At 38.0% G+C, this 13,973-nt stretch overlaps 1 protein-coding gene across 4 annotated transcripts in view; it reads left to right on the plus strand.

The window, feature by feature from the left end:
- The window catches only part of ZNF652 (zinc finger protein 652), a 66,481-nt gene that overhangs the window by 13,047 nt on the left and 39,461 nt on the right, over nt 1-13,973 (plus strand). The gene's annotated exons all lie outside the window — the stretch shown is intronic.

Raw genomic sequence — 13,973 nt, forward strand, 5'->3', positions numbered from 1 at the left:
CACTCAAACTCATGTCCATCGAGTCGGTGATGCCATCCAGCCATCTCATCCTCTGTCATCCCCTTTTCCTCCTGCTCCCGACCCCTCCCAGCATCAGAGTCTTTTCCAATGAGTCAACTCTTCGCATGAGGTGGCCAAAGTATTGGAGTTTCAGCTTTAGCATCATTCCTTCCAAAGAAATCCCAGGGCTGATCTCCTTGCAGTCCAAGGGACTCTAAAGAGTCTTCTCCAACACCATAGTTCAAAAGCATCAATTCTTCACGGGTGCTCAGCTTTCTTCACAGTCCAACTCTCACATCCATACATGACCACTGGAAAAACCATAGCCTTGACTAGACAGACCTTTGTTGGCAGAGTAATGTCTCTGCTTTTGAATATGCTATCTAGGTTGCTCATAACTTTCCTTCCAAGGAGTAAGCGTCTTTTAATTTCATGGCTGCAGTCACCATCTGTAGTGATTTTGGAGCCCCAAAAAATAAAGTCTGACACTGTTTCCACTGTTTCCCCATCTATTTCCCATGAAGTGATGGGACCAGATGCCGTGATCTTCGTTTTCTGAATGTTGAGCTTTAAGCCAACTTTTTCACTCTCCTCTTTCACTTTCCTCAAGAGGCTTTTTAGTTCCTCTTCACTTTCTGCCATAAGGGTGGTGTCATCTGCATATCTGAGGTTATTGAGATTTCTCCCGGCAGTCTTGATTCCAGCTTGTGCTTCTTCCAGCCCAGCGTTTCTCATGATGTACTGTGCATAGAAGTTAAATAAGCAGGGTGACAATATACAGCCTTGATGTACTCCTTTTCCTATTTGGAACCAGTCTGTTGTTCCATGTCCAGATCTAACTGTTGCTTCCTGACCTGCATATAGGTTTCTCAAGAGGCAGGTCAGGTGATCTGGTATTCCCCTCTCTTTCATAATTTTCCACAGTTTATTGTGATCCACACAGTCAAAGGCTTTGGCACAGTCAATAAAGCAGAAATAATACTGAGACGTGTCTGTCATGTCTATAAGCTAAAATTATATAGCTAATGTTGCAGTTAACATTGACAACCAAGAGTCTTTGGCTAATGTTGGATGTTTTCATAATAGAACTATTTCTCAGCTTTCTAGAAAGGCTGTTGTTTACAGTAAGTTTAGTAACAAATATTTTACCATTTTCAGTCATGAAAAGGGGTCATTTTTTAAAAATTACGTATTTGGGTACTTAGTGTCTTACTTGAGCGTGAAACGAATTGCTTCTATAATGTTATGAAGAATAGTTTATTATTTTTCTAAAGAATTATACAAGCTTATCCAAAATTATTTAAGGATTACAGAAAAATATGAAGGAACAAAGTATCTCCTTCATCTTTGCCCCTATCCTAGGTATCTCTCAGTATGAGCATACATATGCATAGTTGTGTGGGCATAGTTTTATGTAGTGGGATTGCGTGATTCCACTCCCACATGTACTTTACTCTTATTTTTTCTCATGTGGACATATTTCTCTGTCAATTAGTATAAACCTACATCATCATTCGAATGACTGTGTAGTATGCCAGGATCTGTGTGTATCACTATTTATGTTTCAAGTTTTTGTTATATTAAGTAGTGCTATAAAATGAATACCCTTGTATACATATCTTTTTGTACTTGTGTTATTATCTACTAATGAGGAATTCTCGATAAGCTGGGTCCAAAAATATGCACACTTCACACTGAGGAAAATAGTGCTGAGTTGCTCTAATGAAGGTTATTCCATAGTCACATAGCATTCTGGTCTGTATTGGCCAAACCAGCTGATGTCAGAAGTCAGGTTATCTTGGCATTAGCCAGTTTGGGATTTAAGCCATAAAACATATCTATACATGTTTGTAGGTGGATCCTGCTGAAAAAACTCAGTCCATTTGGTAATTGATAGTCTTTACCAAGTAAACCTGAAACTGTTGAAAAACATCAAAGTTAAAGCAGTTTTTTAAGGAATTCCCTAGTGATCCAGTGGTTAGGACTCTGCACTTCCACTGCTGAAGGCCACAGTTCAGTCCCTGGTAGGGGCGCTGAAGTCCTGCAAGCCACGTGGCATGGGAAAAAAAATTTAAAAAGCCCTCACTTTTGAGAAAAACTAATAAAGCAGTTTGTTTTTTTAATTCAAAGAAAATCTTTTCATTGATGTGGTTATATCTCGATTTGTACTACCCCTGTAAGTTCTCTTTTTTAAAATTAAAAAAAAATTAAATTTTGGAATAATTTTAGATTCACAGAAAAGATGCAAAACGGGTACTTTTTTTTCTTTTTTAATTTATTCTAATTGGAGGCTAATTACTTTACAATATTGTGGTGGTTTTTGCCATGCATTCACATGAATCAGCCATGGGTGTACATGTGTCCCCCATCCTGAACCCCCCTCCCACCTCCCTCCCCATCCCATCCCTCAGGGTCATCCCAGTGTACCAGCCCTAAGCACCCTGTCTCATGCATCGGACCTGGACTGGCAATCTGTTTCACATATGATAATATACATATTTCAATGCTCTTCTCTCAAATCATCCCACCCTTGCCTTCTCCCACAGAATCCAAAAGTCTGTTCTTTACATCTGTGTCTCTTTTGCTGTCTCGCATATAGGGTCATCATTACCATCTTTCTAAATTCCATATGTATGTGTTAATATACTATATTGATGTTTTTCTTTCTGACTTACTTTGCTCTGTATAATAGGCTCCAGTTTCATCCACCTTATTAGAACTGATTCAAATGCATTCTTTTTAATAGCTGAGTAATATTCCATTGTGTGTATGTACCACAGCTTTCTTATCCATTCGTCTGCTGATGGACATCTAGGTTGCTTCCATGTCCTGGCTCTGGTAAACAGTGCTGTGATGAGCACTGGGGTACACGTGTCTCTTTCAGTTCTGGTTTCCTTGGTGTGTATGCCCAGCAGTGGGATTGCTGGGTCGTATGGCAGCTCTGTTTCCAGTTTTTTAAGGAATCTCCACACTGTTCTCCATAGTGGCTGCACTGCTTTGCATTCCCACCAACAGTGTAAGAGGGCTCCCTTTTCTCCACACCCTCTCCAGCATTTATTGTTTGTAGACTAAAACAAGTATGTGTATATCACCTCATCTAGTCCTCTCTTTTTTCTTAAGATGACTGTATATGCATTTGTTTCTTGGTTATAAAAAGAAAGCCTTTGGTTAAAATATACACTTAAAAATGTTACAGTAACACAGTACAACTAACTCTATAGAAATATTATAAATGCTATTGATAATGTTCAATAACTTTATAGTCTTCTTGTGGTTTATGGAATAATGGTAGAGTTTAAGGTCCAGTACTTTTAAAGGTTTATTTTTGTTTTTTTCTATGGCCGTGTTTCCATTTCCTAACCTGATACTGAGAGTTTTACCTAACAGCCATTAAAATAATATAATTTAGTCTTTCACATTACTCTGAACCAAACTGAAAACAAATTATTACTTAAAAAGCAATTATATATCAGTATTTCTGAGCTTATTACGTATTCTACATAGATTTTAGAAGTTAAGTACTTTATATTAGAGAAATGAATCTGTAATTATTTTTAGCTAAATTCATTGTTCTCTTATAGTTGTTAGAACAGGTAAAATAAAATGGTAAGAACATTAAAGTTGGTATATTTTTATTGTATATTTGGCAAACTATGAAAATTAGCATTTGAAAATTACTTCATTGTGTTGACAGTTTGTTCACGTTAAGTTATGATAAAGGTAGAATATGAAAATATTCCAGATGATTATATCTTATGAATAAAGTTGAAAATCATATAAACACAAAGCATAGTAATAATTATAACATTTGTGTAGGGTTTTGGACATGAATTTGAGCTATCTCCAGGAGACAGTGAAGGACAGCAGGGGAACCTGGAGTGCTACGGTCCATGGGGTTGCAAAGAGTCAGACAACGTAGTAACTGAACAACAACAACAAATAGGATTTTGAGATACTTTTCTCATATATTAATTCTTTTTTAAAAATTTTAATTTAACTTTATTTTTGTTGAAGTATAATTGATTTACAGTGTTGTGTTTCAGATATACAGCAAAGTGATTCAGATATTTATCTTTTTTTCCAGATTATTTTCCCTTATACATTATTACAAAATATTGAGTATGTTTCTCTTCATCTAGTTCTGTTATTATTAAAGTCTTACATACACTAAGAAACCAGCGCTGGTACATTACTATCAGCTTAACTCCAGATTTAGTTCAGATTTCACTAGTTTTTCAACTAATATTCTTTTTCTATTTGGAAACATCCTAAATCAAGCTTTTAAACTCTGTGCTTAAATAAGCTTGAATATCTTTTCATAGATTAATTTTAGTCATACATTGTACATTTGTACCGTGTATAATGTATCTGGATCTCTATATTTGTCTAGATAAGTTTAAAGTATCTTTGACGTTATTATCTTTGAAAGTTATCTTTTGATGTTCACAGATGTCTGCCCAAGGCCATATTAGGGTAGGTTTGGAGGTCTTTTTCCCCTACCCTTCTTGTGTCCATGCAGAAGCATAATTTATAATATGAGTAAGTATAGTTCTTGCACAGTGATACCCTTTTCAGTCCAGTTATAAGTCTCTATCTCCAGGAGCACATAGCTACCTTTTGTTTTACTAAGAAATTATCTTGTGCTGGATGGTTGCACTGTCTGGCTCTGAGAGAATATAAATATTAAGCAGTTCTTGAAAGAGAAAATGGTGCTGGTTTTGCAGCAGAATACCATTATAGGTCAGTTTTCATTTCCAATCCCCAAAAAAGGCAATGCTAAAGAATGTTCAGACTACCACACAAATGCACTCATTTCACATGCTAGAAAAGTAATGCTCAAAATTCTCCAAGCTAGGCTTCAACAGTATGTGAACTTCCAGATGTTCAAGCTGGATTTAGAAAAGGCAGAGGAATCAGAGATCAAATTGCCAACATCTGTTGGATCATAGAAAAAGCAAGGGAATTCCAGAAAAACATCTGCTTCATTGACTACTCTAAAGCCTTTAACTATGTAAATCACAACAAACTGGAAAATTCTTAAAGAGATGGGAATACCAGACCACCTTACCTGCCTCCTGAGAAATCTGTATGCAGGTCAAGAAGCAACAGTTAGAACCGAACGTAGAACAATGGACTGGTTCCACATTGGGAAAGGAGTACATCAAGTCTGTATAGTGTCATCCTGCTTATTTAACTTATGTGCAGAGTACATCATGAGAAATGCTGGACTGGATGAAGCACAAGCTGGAATCAGGATTGCCAGGAGAAATATCGATAAGCTCAGATATGCAGATGATACCACCCTTATGGCAGAAAGAGAAGAACAACTAAAGAGCCTCTTGATGAAAATGAGAGGAGAGTGAAAAAGCTGGCTTAAAACTCAACATTCAAAAAATGAAGATCATGGCATCTCGTCCCATCATTTCATGGCAAATAGATGGGGAAACAGTGGAAACAGTGACAGACATTATTTTCTTGGGATCCAAAGTCACTGGGGAACCGTGACTGCAGTCATCAAATTAAAAGCCACTTGCTTCTTGGAAGAAAAGCTATGACCAACCTAGACAACATATTAAAAAGCAGAGACATTACTTTGCTGACCAAGGTCCATATAGTCAAAGCTGTGGTTTTTCCAGTGGTCATGTATGGATGTGAGAGTTGGACCATAAAGAAAGCTGAGCACTGAATTGATGCTTTTGAGCTGTGGTTGGAGAAGACTCTTGAGAGTCCCTTGAAATGCAAGGAGATCAAACCAGTCAATCCTAAAGGAAATCAACCCTGAATATTCATTGGAAGAACTGATGCTGAAGCTGAAGCTCCAATACTTTGGCCACCTGATGCAAAGAACTGACTCATTGGAAAAGACCCTAATGCTGGGAAAGATTGAAGGCAGGAGGAGAAGGGGACAACAGAGGATGAGATGGTTGGATGACATCACCAACTCTATGCACATGAGTTTGAGCCAGTTCCAGGAGTTGGTGATGGACAGGGAAGCCTGGCATGCTGCAGTCCATCAGGTCACAAAGAGTCAGACATGACTGAGTGACTGCACTGAACTGAACCATTATAGAGGGGGTACTTACTTGGCTATCTTTCACTCTTCACTTGCTAATGCAGAGAATCCCTCCTGCGGCAAACTGTGGCATCCAAACTCACTATATTTAAATGACTTATTGAAAGTTTACATTATGGAAGAGGCAGAAGAAATTGGCAACATCACATGGGTATGGATTTTTAAAAATCACTTTCCTCCCAGCTTAAACAAAACTGTTGAGTGTTCCATTCGCTTACATGTCCTTTTAAAAGTAAATAAAAATCTTCCTAAGCATTCTTGGAAACAAAAGTGGTAGTCAGCAAAAGCTTCATGAAGGAGATAGGTACTTTTGAGCTAGGTCTGCAATGTGCCTAGAATTTTATAGTCATATAGGCCGTGGGGGTGGAGTGGTGGTGGTCCTAGGTAGAAGCAAAGAATGACATAACCAAAGGTTTAGAAGTGGAAAAAGTCAGGGTGCACTTTACAAATAGCATGATGACATTAAGTGGGAGAGAAGGATTTGGGGATCCAAGTCTGAAAAAGTCAGTTGGGTCAGATGGAGGAGAGCTTTGGAATGCTTTGCTAAGGTATTGAACTTTATTCCAAGGCTCTGGAAGCCAATAATCGTTTTGTAGCTAGGGAATGACATGATCCAAATTCTTTAGGAAAATGTAGTTTAGAAAATCTCTGTGTAAGGTGGTTTAAAAGAGGGAGGCAGAAAGACTATTGTAATGTGTGTATGAGATGATTAGGGCCTGAACTCAGAGGTTATGTTAGCAATTGGAATAGGGAGGATATGTCAGTTTTTAAAAACAGGACTTGTTGGTTCATTAGGTGTTGGGGTAAGGTAGAAGGAACAGCCCAGAATGAACCTGAGGTTTGGATCCTAAGTCAGAAACTACAGCTGCTTCGTTTGGATCTTCCACAAAATTGACCATAAAATAAGAACTTAAAAACAATAACATCCTAGAACTGAGGAAAATTATGTAGTCTCCTTGTTCCAGAAACCATAAAATGCAGCTTAGAACCGACTCAAGACAGAGGAAGCAAACTAGGGAAGGAAGAAGGTAGTTTTTCATTTAACAGTGGAGAACCATTGCTATGGCTTGTACTTGCATCTGATTTTTATATGGTGAAGTGGTGTAGGCCATTTTATTTACAGGCTTTCCTGGTGGCTCAAACAGTAAAGAATCCACCTGCAATGCAGGAAACCTGGTTTCAATATCTGGGTCAGGAAGATCTCTTGCAGAAGGGAATGGCAGCCCACTTCAGTATTCTTGCTTGGGCTTCCTAGGTGGCACCGTGGTAAAGAATCCAGAGGAGACTCAAGAGATGTGAGTTTGATCCCTGGGTCAGGAAGATCCCCTGGAGAAGGAAATGGGAACTCACTCCAGTATTCTTAACTGGAAAATTCCATGGACAGAGGCGGCTAGTAGGCTACACAGTTCATGGACTCACAAGAGTTGGACATGACTGAGCAACTGAGCACATACTGTGCTTATGGCGATAGCAGCACCACAGCCCTGACTGAAGATGAGAATCCTGGTGGCCTCATAGTGCAGCAGATTGAGAAAATCGTCTAAAATGGTCTTCTGCTCACCCATAGGCCTCTCTTTATAAACATACACGTACTTTGTTTGGCTGATGGCTTCTTAGTTGGACCTGTGTATATGAAGGTGACAGAATGTATTGTGTAGTCCATCAGCTAGAGAACACATGTAAAGCAGCTTTAATGCTAGTTCTTCCTAAAACATTGGCTAAGCATGTAAACAATATAGACCTAAAACCTTACCTATAGCCAGAGCTACATAGTGAGTTCCACATGAAGATAGAAGTTTGTAGTTCAGTTTTATTGTCCTTTCATTGACAAATTAAAAGTTGACTTAGTGTATAGGATACAGTAGTGTCTACTGTTTAACCAGTCTTGACTGAGTGATGATCTTACTAGGCAAATTGTTTTATTCAAACATATTTAACTTTTTTTATTATTCTCTGTTAGCATATTTGGGATTAAAGTTTTATTATATCAAACATATACCATGTTTGGTACATTTTATATTATAGTTTTTAGAGATGTGAAATTTAAGTTATGGAAAAGAAAATGTCATAATATGGGGGATTTTAAAACTATATTTTACCTCTGTAATTCCTTAGTTTCAGTTCAGTTCAGTCACTCAGTCGTGTCTGACTCTTTGCGATCCCATGAATCGCAGCACGCCAGGCCTCCCTGTCCATCACCAACTCCCAGAGTTCACTCAGACTCACGTCCTTCGAGTAAGTGATGCCATCCAGCTATCTGATCCTCTGTCGTCCCCTTCCCTCCTGCCCCCAATCCTTCCCAGCATCAGAGTCTTTTCCAATGAGTCAACTCTTCGCATGAGGTGGAGTTTCAGCTTTAGCATCATTCCTTCCAAAGAAATCCCAGGGCTGATCTCCTTCAGAATGGACTGGTTGGATCTCCTTGCAGTCCAAGGGACCCTCAAGAGTCTTCTCCAACACCACACTTCAAAAGCATCAATTCTTCAGCATTCAGCTTTCTTCACAGTCCAACTCTCACATCCATACATGACCACTGGGAAAACCACAACCTTGACTAGACGAACCTTTGTTGGCAAAGTAATGTCTCTGCTTTTGAATATGCTATCTAGGTTGGCCATAACTTTCCTTCCAAGGAGTAAGCGTCTTTTAATTTCATGGCTGCAGTCACCATCTGCAGTGATTTTGGAGCCCCAAAAAATAAAGTCTGATACTGTTTCCACTGTTTCTCCATCTATTTCCCATGAAGTGGTGGGACTGGATGCCATGACCTTCGTTTTCTGAAAGTTGAGCTTTAAGCCAACTTTTTCACTCTCCTCTTTCACTTTCATCAAGAGGCTTTTTAGTTCCTCTTCACTTTCTGCCATAAGGGTGGTGTCATCTGCATATCTGAGGTTATTGATATTTCTCCCGGCAATCTTGATTCCAGCTTGTGCTTCTTCCAGTCCAGCGTTTCTCATGATGTACTGTGCATAAAAGTGAAATAAGCAGAGTGACAGTATACAACCTTGATGTACTCCTTTCCCTGTTTGGAACCAGTCTGTTGTTCCATGTCCAGTTCTAACTGTTGCTTCCTGACTTGCATATAGGTTTCTCAAGAAGCAGGTCAGGTAGTCTGGTATTCCCATCTCTTTCAGAATTTTCCACAGTTTATTGTGTCCACACAGTCAAAGGCTTTGGCATAGTCAATAAAGCAGAAATAGATGTTTTACTGGAACTCTCTTGCTTTTTGCATGATCCAGCAGATGTTGGTAGTTTGATCTCTGGTTCCTCTGCCTTTTCTAAAACCAGCTTGAATATCTAGAAGTTCACGGGTCATGTACTGCTGAAGCCTGGCTTGGAGAATTTTGAGCATTACTTTAATAGTGTGTGAGATGAGTGCAATTGTGCAGTAGTTTCAGCATTCTTTGGCATTGCCTTTCTTTGGGATTGGAATGAAAACTGACCTTTTCCAGTCCTGTGGCCACTGCTGAGTTTTCCAAATTTGCTGGCATATTGAGTGCAGCACTTTCACAGCATCATTTTTCAGGATTTGAAATAGCTCAACTGGAATGCCATCACCTCTACTAGCTTTGTTAATATGTCTATTAAATAAAATATATAGGTTCTCCTTCCTTTCTTTTTCCTTTTCCTTGGAATTTTTGTTGAGGAATGCATGTCATTTATTGGATAATCTTCCGTAGTCTGGATTGTGCTGATTGTATCCATGTGACACCATTTAACATGTTCCTTGGTCCCTTTTTATTTCCTGTAAATTGGTTTTTAGATCTACGGACTCGATCCGATTAAGGTTCAGTTTTTCTTGTGGGTGTGGGGCAGGACTAACAGGCGGTGGTGTATAATGCTGCCAGGAGATGCACGGTGTTGGTTGTTTCTTCTTTGGTACTGTTACCAGCCACTGAGGATCTTTGTCTATATTAATTCATTACGGGATGCAAAATGATACAAAAATAATTTCTTCTTCAATTATAATACTTCTATAGAAAGAAATTTCCCATCAACAAATATTTAATTTCCTTGAAGTACAGATCTGGTAGGAATGGCAAGTTCAATGCTTGATTCTTGTCCTTCACTAACCAGTTTTCAGAAGCATGAGCTTATTATTTTGTCATCCCCTACAGGTGACCAGTGGATTTAAGCATATTTGATGTGTTTGAATGCGCTCTGTTCCTCATCCTTGTTGATACCCAGTTGTCCTGTTTTTATCCATTAGGAGCTTATCAGGCTGGCTTCTGAGTCTTTTGACACCACCTTGGTAGTCTCTGATAGCTTCTTTGCTTTCCATTATTACAAGATGTTTCAGACTTAGATGTTTCCTGTCCTATTTCCTTTTAGTGGGAAATATCTGAACCTCAGTATGTTCTCAGTACTGAGCTAGACATAGGCTAGAATGCTGAAGTAGTATTTCAAAAAGAACTACCTGATCTCAAGTGGCTTATAGTCTTTAAAGTTTTTATTTTTTATTCATTTGGTTTATTTATTTTGCATACATTTTGATGTGGTAAAATCAGATTTCGATTTTCTCTTACTTGATTGAAGCAAATTTTGATTTTATTGTATGATAGGTATATATCAGAATGAGATGAAGGTCTAAAATAATTTTTTTAAATTATTTTAAATTTAATATGTAATAAAAATTCATAGAATGACTTTAAAAAGATAAAACCTGGAAATGATACACATTTTACAAACCTGTTGCCATGCAGGAACAATAGTATGTTTGTTTTTTTGCATAAATGTGTAACCATGTAATTTATTGTCCAGACTGGGAGAAATGTGAGAGGGGCATTATTAATAATTACTCCGGGAGAAACAGGTATAAATCAGGACTATACCACCACCCTGTTTATAAACTAATTGGCAATATTGTAAGCTTCCAGAGACCAGGGATCATATTAGCATGTTAGTAGTTATATCTGTGGTAACTCACGTGTGGTAGGTGCTCAGTAAATACTTGTTGAGTGTTACTGAAAATCTGCTGGTATTTTGAGGCTTGGTGTAGATTTAAGTGCTTTTTATGCTTTGTTAAATTATGTTTGCACTTTCTTCCAGCTTTCATCAACACTTGCGTCTAAGGGATCTTATATGTTGAACCTGAATAGATTTGATGTATTCATTTAATTTTTAAGTTTAGGATCTGTTGTTCTGTTTATTATAGAAATAATACATGTTCATTGTAAAAATATTAGAATATGTACATTTCCTCTTTACCAGCAACTCTCACCTCCGCTCCCCACCCTGCCAAAAGTCATCTATCCTTTGATTATGGGCTTCTCCAGTGGCTCAACGGTAGAAAATCTGCCTACAGTTCAGGAGACTCAGCAAGAGATGCCGGTTCAATCCCTGGGTGGGGAAGATTCCCTGGAGAAGAAATGGCAGCCCACTCTAGTATTCTTGTCTGGGAAATCTCATGGACAGAGGAGCCTGGCAGGTCACAAAAGAGTCAGACATGACTAGCAACTAAAGAATAACAACATCCTTTGATTGGATTTTAGTTTAAGGAAGAGAAGAGCATAGCAGTTATATACTCAACTAATTCTTAACTCTCAGAATCCCTCTCACTCACCATTTAGCCAATGGACCTTAATTTCCTCTCTTTATAAAGGAGACTTACACGCATTTGACAGGAACTTTGTAATTCTTAGATTTATGTGGGGTTTTTGTTGGGGGAGGGAGGAGCTGGGGAAGAAGAAAGCAGTTACTTGAGCAAGAGTTATGTGATTAAAACTCTCAAGTATTGCCAAAAATGGTTGATAGAAATTTTGCGTTGATGTGAACCAGTGTGAAAACACTTTGATTTTGGTGAGGGAAGTATATTTAAAGATATTACATTAAAAATCCACATTACTATTTAAAATATTTTCTTCAGTGTTTAGGTGAAAGAGAATTTGTCTTGGTCACATGTCCATGAGGCTTTGACTGGGCAACCTGCTTGGTCATATTGGCTTGCTTATCTTGATCACTCATTGGATTTGGGTTATGACAAGTTATTTAAAAGGAAAAAAGTAGGCAAATAAATATTCAGGTTTTTGACTGGTTACATCTATTTATAGCACATATATTGTGAAGAGCTGTGGTTTTCTTTAGATTAAGGAAAGCATCATGTAAAAATCATCTCCACATAAACGTTTCCTCTACCCACTCATTTGTCTGCAAGCCAGGAGCCTGTCTGTTCATTTCCTCTTGGGCTCAGTGCCTTTGCTGTTCATAAGCTCATTTTCTAGACATTCCAGTGCATTTAAAATATAAGTGTTTAAAGTGTGTATTGTTACTAGTTAATTTATTTTATACCCTCAAAGTAACCTCTCTGGGGCTTATAGGGAGATGGTGCCTTGGAACAGGTTGTTCGCTCAGAAATATGGATGTTTGGGTTTTTTGTCTTACTGAAGTATGCACAGTCATTCTCAGCTCAATATAGAGAACCGTGTTTGGGGAAAAGTAATTAAAAATTCTGTGTGGAAAAACCTTTGTATATTTGGACATCTTCCATCAGCTTTCTCTGCTCAGGTTACCCCTGACCAATTATTGAACCACAGAGCAAATAGTGGAGAATAATTTTGTGTGATGCTGAGGGATTTTTGCTCCTCACAAACACATTGTTAAATTGCCACATGTTTTATGGGTTGGCCTTGAGTTAAAATTTTAGTGTTTAGTCACCAATAACTAGCGTAAGTTTGTCAGTATGATACATGTGTATGTATGCATGTTTGTATATGTATGTGTTAGTAAGGAGTGTGCTTTTCTTTCCTTAAACTGAACTATTGAGATGTGTTTGACTTTTTTTTTCTCCACTGCTTTACCTGTTATATGGCATTTAGTGAAAAAAAATTTTTTTCTTGAAAGTTGCAGCTCCCTTGAGGGCAACAAACACTACACTCAAAGTGAAACTAGGTTACTGCTTCTGCAACATGCGGTGGTTTGTATCAAAAGCTGTTTTGGTCTTAACTTTGAAATTATCCCTTTTTCTTTGAAGTGGTCGTATTTTAATTTGGAGTGGTTTTAAATTTTAGAAGTTTCTGAAGGGAACATTAAAATGTTTTAGTATTTTTTATGTGGTTGTTGTACACAAGTTTATAGAAAGCTTATCTCTAGATAGCATATTTCTTCAATAAGACCACAGGGAAAAAATACTTAAGATTTGAGACTGTTTATTAAAGACTGAAAGTGTTTCAGGAGCGTATTTCCCAAGGTTTTAGGTAGCTGTGTTATAGATTTCCTTAGCTTTTAAAATATCTGAACTTTTATGATTTAGTACCCAGTGTTTTAATATTGGAATTACTGTTTTAGTATAACCAAGAGAAGATTAGGTACTTTTCTGCTTTTCATTATTTACTGTTACTACTTATTGTGGTAGATAGATGGTTTTTTTTTTTTTTTTTTTTGGGAGGTTGACATGTTCTGAAATGAGGTGGAGATTAAGTTTGTGACTTTATCATAGTTTTTCTTCTGTATATAATTTTTTAAAGCTTATTAAATTAACCTACTATGATGAAATTCTAAAATCTTTTCTTGTAGTCGGTTCTTTGTGGTAAAAGGTGTCCCTTCCCATCAGCAGTTAAACGCACTCAAATCTCTCCCATCCTTGAAAACCAAATCAAACTTTGTGTCTTTTTGGAGTCCTGTTTCTGTTTCCACTGCTTAGCTGCCATTCCCTCCTCCTCTCAGGCGGGGCTGGTTAGTTGAGTAGGCCCCACAGCTAGGAGTGGAAGCTCTAGAACTCAGCCCAAGCCTGAGCCCTCAAGCATTACACAGTAAGTCCTGCACATACGCACCTTCAAGTTGCAGACTTCCCAAGAGCAAACGTTTCGCATGTCCAGTCACGTAAGCTGGTTCACATGTCTGGTATGCATGTGGCCGTACCTTGTCATGTGCGTGCATTCTTTACAAGTGGTTGTGCTTTTGT

The sequence above is a fragment of the Bos indicus genome, chromosome 19, assembly GCF_029378745.1.
Source record: "Bos indicus isolate NIAB-ARS_2022 breed Sahiwal x Tharparkar chromosome 19, NIAB-ARS_B.indTharparkar_mat_pri_1.0, whole genome shotgun sequence".
NCBI classification, from domain to species: Eukaryota; Metazoa; Chordata; class Mammalia; order Artiodactyla; family Bovidae; genus Bos; species Bos indicus.